The 19093-nt window shown below is 46.0% G+C and overlaps 1 protein-coding gene and 1 long non-coding RNA gene across 4 annotated transcripts in view; one reads left to right on the forward strand and one right to left on the reverse strand.

Moving 5' to 3' along the window:
* Positions 1-11317, reverse strand: part of LOC146860704 (uncharacterized) — a 263183-nt gene extending 251866 nt beyond the window's left edge. For 2 of the 3 annotated variants that reach the window (XR_014978851.1, XR_014978850.1), the window contains exon 1: positions 11049-11311. This is a non-coding gene — a long non-coding RNA (uncharacterized LOC146860704). Of the gene's footprint in view, positions 1-11048 lie in introns of all 3 variants that reach the window. The other variant, XR_014978852.1, reaches the window with a different exon arrangement.
* MEGF11 (multiple EGF like domains 11) overlaps positions 1-19093 on the forward strand; it is a 1813102-nt gene that overhangs the window by 1085394 nt on the left and 708615 nt on the right. The gene's annotated exons all lie outside the window — the stretch shown is intronic.

Here is a 19093-nt window from a genome sequence, read left to right on the forward strand (position 1 = left end):
GGATCTGTTCTTTCCTCACGGGAAGACCTTAAAGGATGAGGCTGCCACCAGTGCTTAGTTTGTGGAAATAAAGTACCGGGCCCTTGTCAGAGGTCCACTTCAGCTTGCACCACCCAATGCTGCCATTAACAGTACTAGCACATCACACTCCTCCAAGAGTGACAATTCAAACTATTCCAGGCCCCCCAAAGCTATAAGAATGGCTTGGATGGTAGGTATTCATTTTTAAGGTATTCTGAAATAACAAACAACTGTTGTTGGGCTCATTTTAAATTAGACAAACAGCACCATCATGTGGCAGATTATCATAAATTCCGCTCATCACTAAAATTAAACCAATTAAACTGGTGATCCGTGCCCAGTATAAATCAAGGCATTGTCAAGAAATTGAATATAAAATATAAGTGCTATTATGCCCTAAGTGCAATCTACCCCATGCAAAACTGTGTGTACAGAGCCAATTAGCATAAACCAGGCAAATACCAAACATAAACGTACAACGCAACAAGTGTAAGACCTAAAACCCCAGTTTCTTAATGCTGCGACGGATTCAGCAGTTTAAGTGGTTTAATTTTAGTGATGGGTGGTGTGTATTGACTCCTCGGACTCTACAATTCAAAGGTTTTATTGTTTCTCACTGTCAAAAAATTATTTATGTTCCCTGATCCATTATTTTTTTTCTGAAGTTACCCCTGAAGAAGGATTTATTGCCTGAAATGCATTGGGTGACCATTTGCACCGTTACCAAGTATTATACGTGTATTCTGACGTGCCAGTGAAAAAAGCCTGGCTGGGCATTTCAATGGCATTTAAAGTTGATAACCACGCTGCCTCCATTTTGAACTTTTAAACTTCCAAAATAAATATAGATTACAATTGATTGCTTGGATTCTTGTTGTTGGATTCTATTGATGGTGGGCAAGACGTCTGAATAGCCCAACTTGGAATTCTGTGTCCATGCTACTGAGACAGAGCACAATTCAAGCCTGCATGTCAAAACCTTGCCTTTTAGCACTTTCAAAAATTGTTGAACTTTGAATGAAGTTCGGTGTGCATTCCATAATTTCCTTAAGACTATCATAAGTGCCAGTGTTGACAATTAAGTGCTGGCCCGAGCACCAGAAACCACTGGCTCCAATTAAGCACTCGCTGCTATCCTTCGTATCAGATACAGAGAAACTGATACGTGGATTACAACAAGGATTGTCCCTCAGCCTATCCCTTTTCCATATATATATATATATATATATATATATATATATGACATCGCTTGCCAACATCATTCGATCACAAGACATCATCTCCCACGCTTATGACACCCAACTCATTCTCTCCCTGATGGACAACACAGCTACCAGCACAACCAGCTTCACGTGGTAGCAGACTGGATGTGAACCAACTGCCTGAAGCTCAGCTCCAACAAAACAGAAGTACTGGTCTTCAACAACAAGACTTCCCCCATAGGACTTAACCTGGTGGCCATCAGAGCTCGGACCAACACCCACACCCACAGACCATGCACGAAATCTAGGGATTACACTAGACAACAAGGTTGACCTGACTGCTCAAGTCAACACAGTGTGCCCCACCTGCTTCCACATCCTACGCATGCTGCAAAAGCTCTTCAAATAGTTGACTCAGATCACCAGATGGACATTCATCACCAGCAGGCTGGTCTATGGCAACACTCTCTATGCCAGAATCTCCAACCAATTCCTACACAGACTTCAGACCATCCAGACAACTGCTGCAAGACTCCTACTCGACCTCTCACGCCATAATCCCACTACACACTGCACCCCAGGAAGCTTTACTTGCTCCCCATTCACAATTGCAGCCAATTGAAACTTCTTACGCCACATACTGAACCCTACACAGCACAGGACCGGAATGCCTGAACAGCTGCATACAACTTTCACCAACCCACCAGACACCTGTGCTCTGCCACACAAAAACTGAAGTTCGCTCATGCTCCTAAATCGCACACAAGACATGGAAAGACCAACCTCTGCACATCAGAGCCTCCTCCTCACTTCTTGAGTTTCATCAAAAGCTGAAGATCTGGCTCTTCGAATAAGTATGTTGGGGACCACACACCTGCACATCTGCCTGAGCGCCTGGATACTCTCTAGGGTAGTTAAAGTGCTATACAAATCAACATAACATAACATAACATGGTTCTGGTCACAGAGGGGCAGTGGGATGAGATCTGTGGATAGATGGCGCGCACTTTGCGGTGATAGCTGGTTGTCTTATAGTGATCACATAATCTATAAAACTTCTTCCTAAAAATGATCTTTGAAATATCCCATCCAACAATTATATTTTCTCCTTGTCCACAAGGTGTTGGATTGTGGTTTAACTGCAATGACTAAGCAGCAGTTAAGGTTGAACAAATGGGAAATGCCATAAACATGTGCATTAATAACAGAAGCACATCATATACAGGCTAGCGTCTGATTATGACCCATAAAGTAAAACTGCATAGCAAATCAAGTAAATATATATATGATTTGAATGCATTTTTGTATTAAAACATATTTTGATTAATGATCTTTGGGCAGGGGCATAGCTAATGCAGTGAGATGCGGGTGAGAATCTCACTTTTCCAAACTAGAAAAACAGTAGAATGCAGGTCGTAAGGATGAGATGACCAAGGTTCAGGATGGACTGTTTCCATGAGGAATAGGGTCAGTATTGATTTGCATGAGGTGCACCTCTGTCTAGATTGGCACAGTGGGCAAAAAACTGTGGATGGGCATGCTACCCGATCGATTGCCACTGGTTTGACTATTTGCAAGCATTCATCCAATCACCTTTTCGGTGTTTGATTTACATAATTTATGGAAATTTGAGACTGGCACAGCTTTCCTTGTCTACTACTGCCAATATTAGTGAATTCCAAAGCGAAGAAAATTTGCACCCATTCAAGGAGTACTTCTATGGATGCAGATTTACTATTTTTTGGTAAACCGGCCACTATATATATTTAAGATACAGAATCAAAAAATGAGCAAGGTAAAACCTCTTAGTGAAATGTGATTGACGAGAAACCATGCCGAAGCTACGTGCCTGCCTTTGGGGCCATCTTGCTTGTTGCATGATTGAACCAGAGCTGGACCCCATGGCCCAAATAGCCCACTCTTTCCCTGGTACAAGAATTCAAGTTTGCACCAGATTTTTTAAAGCTTTCCTAACTTGTTTTTGTTTATTCTTTTTAGGGGTGGCAGTTTAATTCCTGGTATCAATTTTTGCAGCTTATTGATGATGCTGTACTTTGTGATATCTCATGGGGGATGATAATATCGTTGTCATTAGTCTTTTTTACTGATGTTTTTTCTCCAGCAAAGGCTGATTTCAATCGTTTTGTGTTCCAGAGACTGATTGTTTAGTTTGCCATTCTGGTCCCTGGCATTTTTCCCCACTGGAGCTTCAGTGACATCTAGTGATTCAGGAAGCACAAAGGCTGTTCAGCTTTTTGACCTTAGGACATGAGAAGGATCGCAGATACTGTGGCTCATAAGCTGTAGAGTGCTCTCCCTGTCAACTTCTCCCTTTCTCTTCCCTTTCATTCCCCCGCCCCTTCCTTGGCTTTATCCCCTCTTCCCTGGTTCTCTCAAATGCAAATGAACATTATTGGTTTGGTAAGTCAGAGCAGGGCTGTCAACGTCACGACTCACAGCCACCAGAAGTACAACAGCAGCGCTGTAAAATCTTACTTTTGCCCCAGAAGGAGATGGATAAACATAAGTATGGTCGGGTAGATGTGCTTGTGTATATATGTCTGACACTGTGATGCCTGCCAGCTATTTCTGTCCAGTGCCACTTTTCCTTGGGAAGTTTTTTTCCTTCTCTGGTCCTTATTCTAGCTGCATACCTTATGCAGGCCCGGACTGGCCATAGCGGGCACCGGGCAATCCCCCGGTGTGCCGCACGGGTGGGGGCCGGTTTTGGGCCCCTGGGGGCCGTTTTTGTTACAGGGCCGAATATGCTGCAAAATCGGCCCTGTAACAAAATCGAGCGAAAACCGGCCCTGGCAAAGAGCTCGGCGGCACCCCCAAGCCCCGGTGGGCTGGCCGAGCACTTTGCCAGGGCCGGTTTTGGTTCCCAGTCCGGCCCTGACCTTATGTGTACTAACACATATGTAATATCAGTAATCCAGGTATCAGTAATTCTGGGATTTCCCATATTCAGCCTGTATCCTACCCAGAAAGTTCAAAGGTGAAATGTCGAAGTAGGAAACACCATGAAAGCGGTATTTCTGCGTGCCTTGCAGCCGCGGCCCGTGGAGGGAGTTCCGTGGGGCAGAGAGGCGGGGCGGGGGAGGGGCAGGGTGGGGGGTACTAAAAACCGGAATATGGATAATTGGAGGTAAGTAAACAATTAAATAAATAAAACGAATTTCGATGCACGCGCTGCATCGCAAAATGCAATGCAGCGCGCGCTACGAAATTCGTTTTATTTATTTAATTGTTTACTTACCTCCAATTATCCATATTCCAGTTTTTAGTACCCCCCACCCTGCCCCTCCCCCGCCCCGCCTCTCTGCCCCACGGAACTCCCTCCACGGGCCGCGGCTGGTGCCTTGTAAATCCTAACTTGTTCAGAAACTGCACCTACCATCCGTGGGCCACTCAAAATGAGAACTCAAAAGAGTTTCAGAGAAGATATTTCGGTCAAATCTCAGTACCTTGGACACTGCAGGAGGAATGCTTCTCAGTTTCTGTTCCTCTACAATATCTGGGTGCAAAGTCTAGCCCTCTGGGATTCCTCTCCTGTTGTATTTCACTCTCCATTTTGTAGCCACTGTCTTTGACCCTGGAAAGCCAGTATCTTTTATTATAAAACACATTTGTAAGACCAGGGCATGCACTCCCTGTGTTTAATGGCTATAATTACTATCGATAGACCCAACAGAGATTTATTTTAAATAGTAAGCTTTCTGGGTCTTTTCCTAACAAGATGGTAAAGATCTGAAGCACTGATTGAAGCACCAGAGACTGTTCCTTCAGCAGATTGATTTTTCTGGAATGATCAAAATTGAAAATAAAATCTGCCTTTACCTTGTTTACAAAGTGAATTTAATGCTCCAGACACAGTTTCTTTGATCACCATTGGATGATCATCCAGTTCTTTGTGCTTCATTCAAGCCATCAATCCGTAGGCAAATGTCACAAAGTACTAAGTCTGGGCAATGAACTCTTCTCCGCAGACGGAGTTTTCCGCACTCCGCGTTACGTGAAGCTCATGGAGTTCCGAACACCTCTGCTACGCACAGCGGAGCAGATTTTTTTTTCCTCGCTCACGTTCGTCAACGTCAAGTCAGCAAGCGCAAGCGAGGAAAATCCACCTCCCGGCGAGATTTTTCCTTGTTCGCGATCGTCAACGTCATGTTGGTGAGCGTGGAAAATCAACCTCCCGGCGAGATTTCTCAATGTTGGAGGTCGGATTTCTCATTGCTCGCATTGAGAAACCATCCATTCACATTGAGACAGCTGCAGCGCGAGTAAAAAAATCTACTCGAGCTGCAGAAAGGAAGCAGCGCCTGCTTGCGCTGTGCATGGTTCCGTCCGCAATGATTGCACAGTGCGGACAAATACCTCGTGCTGAAAATTAGCTTGGACGGCATTTATCTAACGCACTCGTCAAGTACCCATTGAGTTCTTCTATTTCCTTCTTATCTTTGGGACCAGATTCACCTTCTAATTTCTGCTCCACTTGGCTACTACTGCTTCTCAAGGAGCCCTATCGACTTTCCGCATAAAGTAATGGCAATAATGGCTTGCAGGCCCCTGTTGTGTGCTATGACCAGATGGTAAAGTGTCTCGCCTGTATTTGATTGTGCTCCTCCAAGTGTTGTTTACGAATCTGTAGGCAGGTCTGGAGGGCCTTCTACTTCACTGTAGTTCTGTAGAGTCCTTGACAAGTTTTAGGGGACTCGGAGCTGTCTGAAGTTGAGATGCTTTTGTAGCAGCCCCTCCAAAAATTGCTCTATCCAGCCACAACTTTTCTCAATTTGTGATATCTTACTCATGGTTCTTTTCTTCCTTGGTCTTATTTTCTTTACCATTTTGCAGAACCTTCTGAATTTCTAGCTCTTCCGCCTTCTGAAGCTCATTTTCATTATCAGCTTTCTTGGTCTTCTCTTTAGTGTTCTCAATTGTCACTCCTGCATCTCACCCCACACTAATATAGAAAAATTGGACGTCTCCAAGAATGCAAAAGTGCCAACACACAGGTTTTTGGTTTACCCACGCGTTGTCTGCATGGAGCAGTCACCTCTTCATGTATTACTTTAATTCACGGATGGACCTGCTGTGGCAGTGTTTTTTTAGGAGGCAGTACGGGGTTAAGAGACTTCAATACTGTCTGTGGTCTTGGTGGTGGGTACAGACACTGCATATAGGGCTGCTTTGAAGGAGGCCTCGGACAGGACTGGGATCTTTATGAAATGCATAACTCATAGAGGTCTTGGGCATGGGGTTGTAATTGGGGAAACCCACAATTGCATTGTCTCTGGTGAGAACTCTTGGGTGCAGGCCCTTTAATAACGAAAATACTTGGTGGCAGACCCTTGGGGAGGAGGCTTTGGTGGGCGAAGCTTAGGGTTGAGGGTCCATGACCATTCCTTTATCAGGGGTGGCCTCTTTTGCAGTTAGTTACCTTGGCTGAATTGACCAGGAGTGCACGTTCCAGCTCCGAAATCTATAACAGTTCTGAATAGATTTCACCCCTTAATTGCATCCCTGTCAGGTCATTTTTTAGTATGACCTCCTCCTAAGTTGGAGTAGTTCTAAGTGTGGACGTTCTCATAGTGTGGCTGCTTTGGAAGATAGGACTTGGGCCTGTTTTGCATGGTTTGCAGTGGCGGCTCCTCCGCTAAGGCAGATAAGCATCGCCCCACTGCTTTCCGCAGTGTAAATAAAGGAAACATAAAATGATAATAACTTGAAGCTATTATCATTTTATTTGTTCCTGCTGCGGCATCTTGGTGGGACTGATCTACTTTGCTGTCAGAGCAGGGGGAGTAATGGCGGCCACTAAGTAAGTGCACACGAATGTTTGGCCGGCCTGAGAGGGTTGGCCAAACATTCTTGCACACTTTGTATGTTCTCCACTCAGGCTGCATCACAGCCTGGGTGCAGAACATGCCTAGGCTCCCATCCCTGGCTGAGCACTGAACTGCTGCGCTTAGATCAATCACAACACTGCATTGTAGCCTTGTTTCAGCCTTGTGATTGATCAGGGAAGCCTGAGTGCTTCCTGTTCGTGGTTAGCAGAGATGCGGCAAGAAAACGGAGGAGAGGCGCGGTGAGGAGGCACGTTTTTTTCCCCATCTTATTTTAAACACCTCTCTTCCCCCACCGCCAGCCCCCCTCCACCTCTACCCGTGCCACCCGCCACTGGTGGTATTTTCTGCTCAGTTAGTGCATGCTGGTTTAGGGGCTTGGTGTAGCTACGCAGATTGAGTCACAATGTTAACGTCCATTTATGAACACTTAACAAGGGATCCCTTTCTCCTGCTTCTCTGGAGCCACTGCTTAGGAAGTTTCGGCTCACAGAACTACAGGTGAAAGAATTCTAAGAGATACCTTTGTTGGTTCCCAAATACATTTTCTGGGTTGTAGAATTGACAGAAGAACTCCATGAAGTAGTCCATGTAGTATTTTATTGCTTGGTCGAATTTGGCCAGGTGTTTCCTCGAGGTGCCGGAGCAGGCTGCGCTGCGCTGCGTTGCTCAAGTGGAGAGAGTAGCACGGAGTCATATTTACTAAATATGCCCTACTGCTGCTCCTTTCCTCTCCACAGGTTCAAAAGCAACCTCTTGCCACGAACACGCCTTTGCACCATGGTGCAGAGGCGTGTGCATGATATCTAGCATAGATTTTGTACTGGAGGTATTCTCTACCTGTGCAAAATCCTATGCCTAGGCAATTTTTAAAATATTTCATTTATGTGCTTTGTTGATTGTAGCACGCATGCAGTATGTGAACTGTTCGGAAAAATACAATGATTTCTCTAACTTTGCATCTGCCTCAAGGAGGTATTTTTTCATGCAAAGCAAGATGTGACAATTTTAGTAGCTAGGGCTTTGCAACAAAAAACAGGGTGCTTGCGTGTAACTGCTCCTTGACGCACAGTAGCCCCAAATGCTATTTGGGCTGAAAAAAGCACTCTTTTCAATTGGACAAATTATATTGCACTGAAAAGCAAATACCCTTTCCAGACTTTTGCACCACTTTGTGAGACTTTGGCGAACGATGTGGCTGCACAGTCTTAATAAATGTGGCCCATAGTGCTTTGCCCTGTGATGATGTGGTCATCATATTGAAACCTAGAGTAGAATTTAGCGTGAGGCTGTGGTGTGTAGCGCAGAGTACACTCTTTATGAAATGAACATTTGAATCTTATTTTTCTTGATTTGTTTTTGCTGTATTTTGGAATGATTTGATGATCTGTCTCCTCCAGACTGACCTGCCTGGATCCTTTTCTGCAGTAGGCTTCTATCCGGTGCAGCTTCTGTTGGAAGTTGTTCAGTGTTGACTACAATAAACGCACCATCTGCATGCATCAGACATTGTATCTCTCTTGTCCTTGTTCAGCAGCCCTGGTGTAGCAGGACTGGAGCTTGGTTGGCAGTGTATTGATTTATCTGTTAAGCAGAGTCTATCTCTCCCTCTGTGTCACTCTCTCCTGCGCTCTCTCGCCCTTCCAGCTTCTCTCCAGCTTCTTTCTCAACCTGCCACTATGCAAATACCTAGGGAATTCGACTTGCCGTGCGCTCAGTCGAAGCAAGTCCCTCTTTAAGTTCCCAGTGTTACTTTAGTTCATTATTTTAATTTTATTTTTAGCACTTTTATGTAGCGCGAACTCGAAGCAAAGGTTTTGGAGTGCTTTACATCAGGGGCGGCTGGTGACATTTGAAAGTGGTGAGGCGTAAAATGATTGTGGTACTGCACTGCGCTGAGCGAGCGAACTTGAACAGCCTTCGGGGGGGATTACCTCCCATGGAGAAAATTTTAAATAAAGAAAGGTCAAATTGTGCATTTTCAAGCAAATTTGAGAAAGCAGGAAGGTTAATAAAGCAATTTTGAATCAACTAACTATACAAACAAGCAATCTGTTACATACTCACTGGAGCTGCTTTTGTTAATATAGAGGGTTGATATGGGACAATGAGTATTTGTTCTTTCACCTCTCACTTTCGTTAACACCCAAACTATCCTCAAAGCCCGCACGACAACAAAGATAATAGAAAATGAATCTGCTTTTAATGATCAATAAATTGCTTTGAAACATCAATTAGGCAATAGCAACTGCCAAAAAAGTCACACAACACATGATATTTCAAACAAAATGGAATGGGAAAGTAAAATAATAACTTTTTGTATCACATACAGGAGCCACAATTAAAGCCATGTTGGAAAAAACACAGATTTCCTCTGTTGCAAATACAAAAAACAAAATAGAGGCAACACAAGACCCAGCGAGTCTCAAAATTCACGTTAAAGATCAATAAAAAACATGCACTGCCTTTAACGACGATGCTGTGAGGGAATAGATGTAGTTCCACAGTCGAAAAGCAGCATATGAAAATGTGATACCCGACGAGTGAAAACAATGTCATTCATCAATCAATAATCCCCACGTGAGGATTCAATGCAACAAACAAAACATGCTTAAAGCCATGGTAGCCCATGTGGTTAATGTAGAATCTTGATTGTTTCAGCAACAAACTTTTAAAAGTTATTTCAGTGCAGGAGGAGAGCCGAGTTAAGAGTAATTGCTCGGACTCGGAGGCCTCTCGTAGCTGCTGAAAATTATAAAAATAAAAGTCGGCTCAAATACAGTGAGAGATTGTCCTTGCCCAGAAATTACTTACCTGTTGTCACACCCCAGCCTGTCAATAATCTGCAGTGCTATGCTGTGACTGCAGCCAGTGCCAGTGTGCGTCCCAAGCAATAAACACAGACCTGGAATACAGCATACGTGCAGTATTCTGTGATTCGGGCATCATCTTTTTTAGCGAGTTGTGTATGAGGAGTAAGTCTCTTTGTATGATAGTAATGTGCACCTACAGCAGATGCAGATACGGATGCAGCACAGGCGTGGACTAGGTGGCCCAGAGTGGGCATCTAAACACTATTTCTCTGGGGTACCTGGTTCAACCTCGCACAGAGACGGTTTAGCTAAGGGCTGGTTGGCAAGGTACTGCCATGGCCTCCAGGGCAAGAGAAGTAAATAGGCAGGCCTCTGGGTCACCACACAGGACCAGCAACCCTCTGTGCGGGTCTGGGCACTGAACTCCTATGCCTGGGTTCTGGCTGACCGCTGGTGACCTCTCCTGGGTCCAAAGTCCTCGCGGCACGGTCCAGTCTACTCTAAGGGCCTCTGAGTAGGGCACAGGAGAGTCGTCCTTTAAAACTTCCAGTCCACAGTCTTTGGAGTCGACCCACGAGCGCGCCCTCACTTCACCTACACCAGGGGCAGCTCCGGAGCAGGGACACTGTGCGGGCCAGGTGTTGGTAGCCCTCGGAGCCCAGCGTGAGATATAACAGAGCCCAGGCGCCATACTGACTCCACTGATCCCTGCCGGAATGAAGGCACTGGTGGGGGCTGGCGTGAATGAGCGCTGCACTGACATCCCCTCGTGCATTACAACAGCCCTGTACTGAAGCACACGGAGGACTGCTACATCTTACACCCACCTTAAAGGGCAGTGAACTCTGCTGTGCGATAGACCGGAGCAGGGGGCTGGAGGGGGAATCGGGCAAAGGACGACATAGCTAAAGTGCTGTGCGTAGAGTGGAATTTATCAGCTCAGAGTTAAGTAAAACCGATTATACAGGACTCATGACTAAGTGATTTGTTGTCTCTTGGTGCTTAACCGGTTGGTGAGTGTTCTAATTATGCAAATCGGTTCTTCAGTTTTTGTTTTTTTGTTTTTTTTTCTTCATCTTTTATAAAGTGCGAACTCGACCCGAAGGCATTGGAGCGCTTTACATAGCACGGTATTTACATTACATATTCAGGCACGGGGAGATTACCTGATTTGCCCAGAATCACTGGATGTGGACGCGACCTCGAGGCTTTGGGCGGCTGAAAGGCATTCCAAGTGATGACCCCCAGGCTAGATACCATGGCTATCACAGAGTCGTGCACAGCTGCATGGAGGCTCGCTGCAGGGCCTGGCATGGCTAACAAAACTCATCCTTGATCTGCCTTACCTGTGTCGGACAGGAGCAGCAGCAGGGCCGCGAGCGTGGAGGGGTAGGAGCGTGCCGAATCCGATTATGCCAAAATCAGAGCTACGCAGTCCAACGCTTCCACAGCCCACTCCCCCAGCTCCCATTATCCAATAAGGAGGCCTAAAAGTCGCGCGAATGCAAGGGGAGCTCCAATTGTTGCCACCCACCACTACTCTGTCTTTAGATAGTCAAGCCCTGCCCCTTGCCATTCATTTCAATAGCGTGCTGCTAAAACTGCCTGGGCCACAGCATAAGCGCCCCATTTAAACCGAACCATTTTCCCTTTCTCTGGCCACTCCCTTCAGGCTGACATCAATGTTCTCGTATATGCTTCGAGGGCGAGCAATATTCTTCGCCCTGACTAGCACATGCGCAGGAGGTCTCTGACCTCATCCCTTCCTAAAAAGAAAACGGAAATTGTATTCAACATAAAGCAGTGAGCACTTCATTTGAATCAAATGAAATGCTCACTGCTTCAAGTTGAATACAAATTCCGTTTTCTTTTTAGGAAGGGAGCTGCAGCTGCTGCATTGTTTACAGTTTCTTCTCCTCCCCGATCCTAGTCCCGACTGACACCGAAGCTAGTGGGGCAACGCCCCTTTCGCCCCTTAACACCAGCTGCCACTGCTTTACATGAGCACCAGTTACAGTACACAAGGACACATTAATTTTTGGTAGGCACGGGTAGATTAAGTTATATGGCCAGAATCACAGGATGTTGAGCCGATGTCAGACTCCAACCTGGTTCCCCAGTTCCAAAGCAGGCAGCTCTGGCTGTTACACCACAATCACGTTTTTATGTATTGAATTATTTTGTTGGGTTTTATTTTTACTTTTATCTGCATTTTTGCATCACTTTGCGGTGAAGAGCCATTTTTTGTAGAATGTTGTGTAATTCTATTTGCTGTTCATACTCCATGTAGAGGGTTTTGCTACCCAGTCCTGCGAGACACCTGCATTATATGGAAGACTTCCCAAGTTAAATAAAAACTAAAAAATACTTATTACTCACTTCACACAGAACCATGCACTGAACAAGAATATAGGGACTGGATTCACTGGTGGGTATGCTGTTTTTTGTGTGTTGTTTTTTCCTTTTTAATGTCCATAGTTTTCTTCTGTAGGAAGTACTGTGCATTGCTCTTACCACCCATGTGTAGTGTGCAGAAGCGCTTATTCACATGTGTAACATGTCCCATCATGTGAGTGTGTGGTTGGAAGTGTGTACTCATTCTTTTGAGCCTATGAGGGAAGTGTTTCCATGTTGTGTGTGATGACCACTAAGATGTAGTTATCACATTATGGGATTCATTGCTTAGTGGTGTGATGGATAAGGAAGTTTTGAGAGGAAGACACACTTTCTTTAGAGATTTTTGGTATACTGTCCAGGTAATTTTATTGTCTTGTGTAGTTTCTTTTAAGTTCTCAATCCGATTTCCTATGCTGGCTGTGCAGTTTGTCCACTCTGTGTCAGTGGTTAATTTGTAAAAAAATAAGTGCCTGGGCTCTCGTCAAGAGGGATCTTGCACCAGCTATGTTACCTAAAACACAACCAACTACTAACCATGAAACTTGAGAGAGGATGTAGCGTAATGGCTAGAGTTGCCGACTTCGAAACTGGGGAACCAGTTTTGAGTCTCCGCGTCGGCTCAACACCGTGCAATTCGAGGCAAATCACTTAATCTCCCCATAAATTAATGTGTCCTAACTGGTGCTCATTAAAAAACACGCTGATGATTAAGTGCTTGTGCTGAGCACTGGAAACCACCAGCTCAAATTAAGCACTGCTCTATGTTCTTATGGATCGGGGAGAGGTAATGGGTGTATGACCTAATACACTGCATTAAAGTCCTCCCTCACAATGCACTGCATTATCCTCTTCATTTATGTGGTTATGCGATGTTTGTGCTCAGAGTATGTGATTATTTGGGGCCAGCAGGACGGACTATGTTAGAGTCCTCGATTGCCCAGTAATTTGTGGCAGATCTCTTTGGTCTTGTCAAGACTGTCTAGTTAGTACTGAGTGGTTAGTTAGTTATGTGGGTTGGTATATCTCGTATGTGTGCCATTCAGTTGCCACCCAGGTTCCACAGGTCTTTCCATAAATTATATGCCTGTCTCCTTTAGGCGCCGAAGGATCTTGTAGTGAATTGGTTTATGATGTCATATGTTGTCATGGATTATATCAAAACGATACTGGGAAGACTGGTAGTAGTAGACATGGTTTACTCTGTCTATACAGTGTGGCAGGATGTGATTAGAGTCCTATATGTGGTCTAGGCAGGTAAAGAGGCTTCAGGTGAAGAGTGGCAGTGGGGACTCCTAGTATTGTTTAGAGAGGCATATCTTATGAGTGGCATGGTGTACCTATAATATTCCATCCATATTTTGACTTCATTGTGAGGTCATATTGAATGGAGCCTCCCAGTTTGTGTTGGTTCCCGGTCTTCTTGGCACGGTGTGCTGGTTGGTTGGGATTGTTCCATAGCTGTGGACCAAGCTTGTTCTGGTAGGAGGATAATCATTTTGGGTTCTATCCAAGGGTCAGTGGTTAATGTAGTTATCTTGGAAACATTAATGCTTTCACTTTTATTCTGAACGTTAATTGCTCCTGGATGCTTTAAATCCAGGCTGGAAATGAGTGCCATTGATTGATGTCTTGCAACGAGAAAGCGAAGCCGCAAATGACTTTCTTGTTACAAAGTGGTATGATGATCCATTGTGCTAGCCTGGCTTGTAGGGTACTATTGTGTTATTATTTAAATGTAATTTGTAGATATAGTGTTCCTTTTCCTCTGGAGGCTTTGTGGATGATGCATAGTGCTTTGAAGCCTGTTCATCTAGTTGCACATAGCCTGTGTTTGCAGCACTGGCATCATGTGTTCTGTCAAGTAAAAGCGGAAGAGGGCTCTGGCTGCAGCATTTTGGATTTGGTGAATTTTGTATATGAAGAAACAGAGGGTGCCAAGATAAAGTTTATTGGCATAGTCAAGCTTGGAGATCAAGAGATTGTGTATCGCTCGTAGATTGCATTGGTATCCAAGTTATGGGACGAGTGGCTGCAATGCTTTCATTCTGTAGAAGGTGCTCCGTGTGACCTCATTAGCATGTAGTACCAGGGGTAGATTTGACTGCATGGTTACTCCAACATTTCTCATTTCTTTTGGTGTAGCTGGTGGGGCATCAAGTTCCTTGGGTCATATGGCTGTATGTTGGTGTTTGTGCCTTTGTTCCACAGGTCATGATCTCCAAGCTTTAGTGGGTAATCAGCATTCATGCACCTAAGGCACTGAGGCAATCTTGACTTGCAGACGTCTTCTTATGCATATCATCTGCTTCAGTGCAACATATCAGGGTGAATGATCAGGTCCAGTAAGGGGGTCAGGTAGATGTTGAATAGGAGAGGAGCGATGTTTGACCCCGGGGAAACTCCGCAATGTTGGGTGTGAGGGATGGAAATGAAAGGTCATAGGAAAACCAAGCTCTGTTTTTCAGGAATGAGGCATCTCCTTTTAAGATGCTTTTCCACACTGTGAAATGGTGAAGTCTGTGTAGTAGCATCTGATGGTGAACAGAGTCAAATGCTGCTGGTATGACTAGAAGCAGGAAGGCAGTCGCATCATTCTTGTCCATTGCGAGTTCAAATTCAGGAGCTGGCTCTGTGCCTTTATCTCATTGCAATTCTGATTGTTGATCCTAAATAGAGTTATTTTCCTCATTAAAGTCAGGGATTTGAGTAAAAATTGCTCTTCCAAATAGTTTACATAAGAATTGGCTATTGGAAATCAACCTGTGGTCTTCTGGGTTGGATGGGTCGAGCTTCCTGAGAGGTGGTCTAATGTAAGTAGCTTTTAGCTCAGTGGGTAGAATCCTAGTTCCAAGCACTTGCTTTGTATACTTCCAGCTACTTTCCCTGCATAGGTGTACAAAGGATATCTTTTAAGGTATGAAAGTAAGAGAAGAGGGGCGGCTTATGGGTTCAGGAACTCAGGTGTAGAAGGAAGGAAGGTATGGAGATATGGGTATAGTACAATGGGTTTTGCTGTTGCTCAAGCCTGAGATATAACTGGAGAGCAGAATTGTGGAATAGGGAACTCTGGAGTTAGAGAAGTAGATATAGTTATGGCAGCTGTGTACGAGAAGGGGCTGTGGTGCAATCATAGGGCTGTACAGTGGGTTAAATGAGGTGACGAGAGACCGGCTGGAATGTGCAAGCTGGTAATCTGGTGACCATGTACTTACACTTCCCCTAATCTTTAACTTCCCCTGGCAAGCATCAGTTTTGGCGTGCACTATTCAGGTGGATCTCTTCCAGTGGGTTATCCTTCGATACATGGAGAGATTGTATTGAATGTGGTTGAGTTGTTGTGGTTCTAGCTTGATTAGTGACCTGGGTACTGGTTGAGTCCTTTAGGTTGAGGTAAGACAGTGGTTAGCAGATGCAGAGGGCCCCACCAACATTGTGTGGAGGTAAGGGTGTTTTTACTTGGTATTGCTGGTGTTTGGATAGCGAGATGATGTCCCGAGGTGATAGTCGCCCTGAGGAACTAGAGGTAAGTTACACTTGTGGAGTTAATCTATTGGTGGGCTGGATCTTGAGTGATCACCCTCTGGAGCCCCGTAGGTGGGCTGTAGTCAAGAGTGATAACCTCTTAAAGCCAATGTGTGGGCTGTACCTAGGATGATAACTACCCAGAGCCAGTGATACTTTTCTTCACCCTTTGAATTTATATGAGATTTGTCTCCAAGAGTCCCAGTCGCCTACCGCTGTCCCCTGCGGTGATGAGTGATTGCTTAAATGAAGGTCTGGAGGAGGAGCGGAAGAGTTTCTGGCTCTAGGCTCTTTCTAAGGCCCAACAAGCAATGCCCTTAACCTCTCGCCCCTTCAAATGGACTCCTGCGCTGGTGGGCATAAACCCTCTGTTTAGGAGGGAAAACCGTAGCGGTCAGGTCCAATGGGAGCCCTAGGAGTCACTGTCTGGTCGGGCTAATTGAGACCAGATCTGAACCCAAATACACAAGCTCCTGAAGTGGAGCCCTGCGCCTGGTGAAACTCAGCCTCACTTGGGAGTGGTCACGTGAAAAGAAAGTTTATCCAAATGTTTACTAAATGTTTAGGTAACTCTCACAGCAGTAGCTGCAGCTTCAGTCAGTAGGCCCCTCTCTGTTTCCTCTCAGTCTGAATGAGGTGTAAATAGCCCCTCAGTGATGGCAAAGGCAGAACACCTCTGGTCAAACTTTCCTTTGCAGACTCTTTAAAAGTATGTTACTGAAGAGAAAGAGACAGAGAGAGAGAGTGGGGAAGAGAACAAGGCTCCCAGCCAATGGGAGGCCTGCAGGAGTGCAAAGCAGGGAGAGGGGAAAACCAGAGGAAATACTTTCACAGTATACAAAAGCCCACTGTCCAGGAAGCCCTCAGGAAAGGAACAGGCTCGCCCCTCACCCAAAATGCAGGACCCTTTTCCTGCAGTGACGCTCCCACCCCCAAGCAATAGTCTTTTACCCAAAGTATGCGCGCCCCACAACCAATCTGTATTCCCTCTGATCTGTACCCGGCCTTGGCTCTCCCTCTCATCAGGCCGCACGCGCCACTCTTGCCTGATTCACCGGAAGCAGAACTGGCTGCTGAGGCGCCACAGTAATTTCTCTGGGACACTTACAGTAATTACTGCGAGAGGTGTTTTGCAAGTTTATTTATGGATACAGGAATGAAAATCCAGCTGGGCTAAATTTTAGCCGGAGCAATGAAAGTCAGGCAGCGCTTGAAACGTGAGCCGCTTCTCAAACAGGTCAATAAATTACATGTACCTCGCTGTTCTGTGTCGGTACAATAAACCAATTCGTGGCATGCCGGTGTTTAAAGAAGGTTTAATGCAAGTCTCTTTCAAAGTGGCTGCCTGTTAGTATGGATCTGTGTGATGAGGCGGGTGCCTGGCCCCGAACCCAAGGAGTACTCTAAGCAGAGACAATGCTTCACTGTTTCTTCAACAGGCAGTGAATGCTTTATTCACAGGAAGGAAGAGGCTTGTGACGTTCTGTTCCCAATTCACACCGTCGCACGCATTCAATGCCTGAACCCCTCGGGTCTGAATCATAAAAAAGCTGTAAACCTTTATCCGCAAAGGGTTCCAGAGCAAGCCTGGAAAACGGCGCCATTTGCAGGTTTCTAGACGTACTTCTGGAAAACATTTGTGAATTAGCATTTGCAGCTTTGCAGGGAAAATGCCTTCACATTTGGGAATTGCACTTTTCCTTCTTTTTATCCACTTGGAAAACATTTATCCTCGCATAGAAACCCCTTCATCATTGCCAGCTTTTGGAGTCTTCCCTTTCTTTTCTCATCTCGGAAATGAATTAACTCCTGCCCTTGAAAAGAGAGCATCTCCAACTGTTTGCAGGGTGGTACTCGGTTAATGCCCCGATTACTTACCGGTAATCTTCATTACTCCGAGTTAGTCTTCCTCGCCACATGACTAACGAAGTGAGCTTCAGCTCCACACCAGAACCCTCCAAAGCAAAATGTTAGCCTCCCATCCCTTCCTAATATGGCCGACCCATACTCCCCATGACCACTATAAGAGGTGGGCCGGCCCAACCCCAAAGCCTGAAACTACCAAGCCAAACATGAAGCCGATAGCCAGACAGGGAGGGAGGGACGGGAACTCATGTGGCGAGGAAGACTAACTCGGAGTAATGAAGATTACCGGTAAGTAATCGGGGCATTACCTCCTCGTTAGTCATCCTCGCCACATGACTAATGAAGTGAGCACATACCCAAGCCAAAAAGGCTTCACGGCACCCAAGAAAACACCATCAAGGCGGAAACAGGTTAACAAAACAACTTTAATCCATTGTGCAATGAAAACCACAGAATAAAACACAGTCCATACAAAGGATAAATCAAGGGATGGCAGAACCTGCACTCAGAACAGCACCCGCAAAATCCCCAGGAGGAGAGCCCCCCAGGACCACCCGGTAGTGCTCCTTAAACATGTGGGGAGAAGACCACGTAGCCGCCCGGCAAATCTTGTCAGTGGACACACCCTTAAACGAGGCCCAAGACACACAGACACTCCGGGTGGAACGACCCTGGACAACCCCCGGGAGGTCAGAACCCTGTGAGTCGTACGCCAGCAGGATAGCCTGCTTCAGCCAGCGACTCAGAGTAGACACAGAAGGTTTGTGACCAGAACGCACCGGACCAAAGGTAACAAACAAGCTGTCACACTGACAAAAAGAGGAGGTGCGGGCCAAGTAAATCTCCACCTCCCGACGGACATCCAACAAGGACAGGGGGACATCCACCGCCGGGGAAAAGGAAGGCAAGGACACCCCATGAGAGCGGTTAGCCAGAGAGGGAATCTTAGGCAGAAAACAGGGATCATGGCGCAGGACCAGCTGGTCCGGCAGGACCCGCAAGAAGGGGGGAGACCGAAGGAATGACCCCAGCTCGCCCATGCGGCCAGCCGAGACAATGGCGACCAAGAAAACCACCTTGAAGGTGAGGAACTTCGGATCCACCGACTGAAGGGGTTCAAAAGGGGGACCCTGCATAGCCCGCAGGACCAAGGGAAGATCCCAAGGAGGGGACAGGCAAACAGCCCGAGTCCGCCGCAGAGAAAAGCTCTGCAGCAATTGCGCCACCAAGGAATCCAGCAGGTCCAGGTCCGGACTGCGGAAGACCCGCTGAGCCCTCAGAGTGGAGGTAGCCAACCCCAGGGAAAAACCCTCCCGCCAGGAAATTCAGAACCCTCATGGGGTCCAGAGACACCGGGTCAGAACCCAGCAGGTTGCACCAACGGGAAAAGGAGGACCAGTGACGAGAATAGGACAGCAAGGTCAAA

Source organism: Triturus cristatus, chromosome 3_1 (genome assembly GCF_964204655.1).
Source record: "Triturus cristatus chromosome 3_1, aTriCri1.1, whole genome shotgun sequence".
NCBI classification, from domain to species: Eukaryota; Metazoa; Chordata; class Amphibia; order Caudata; family Salamandridae; genus Triturus; species Triturus cristatus.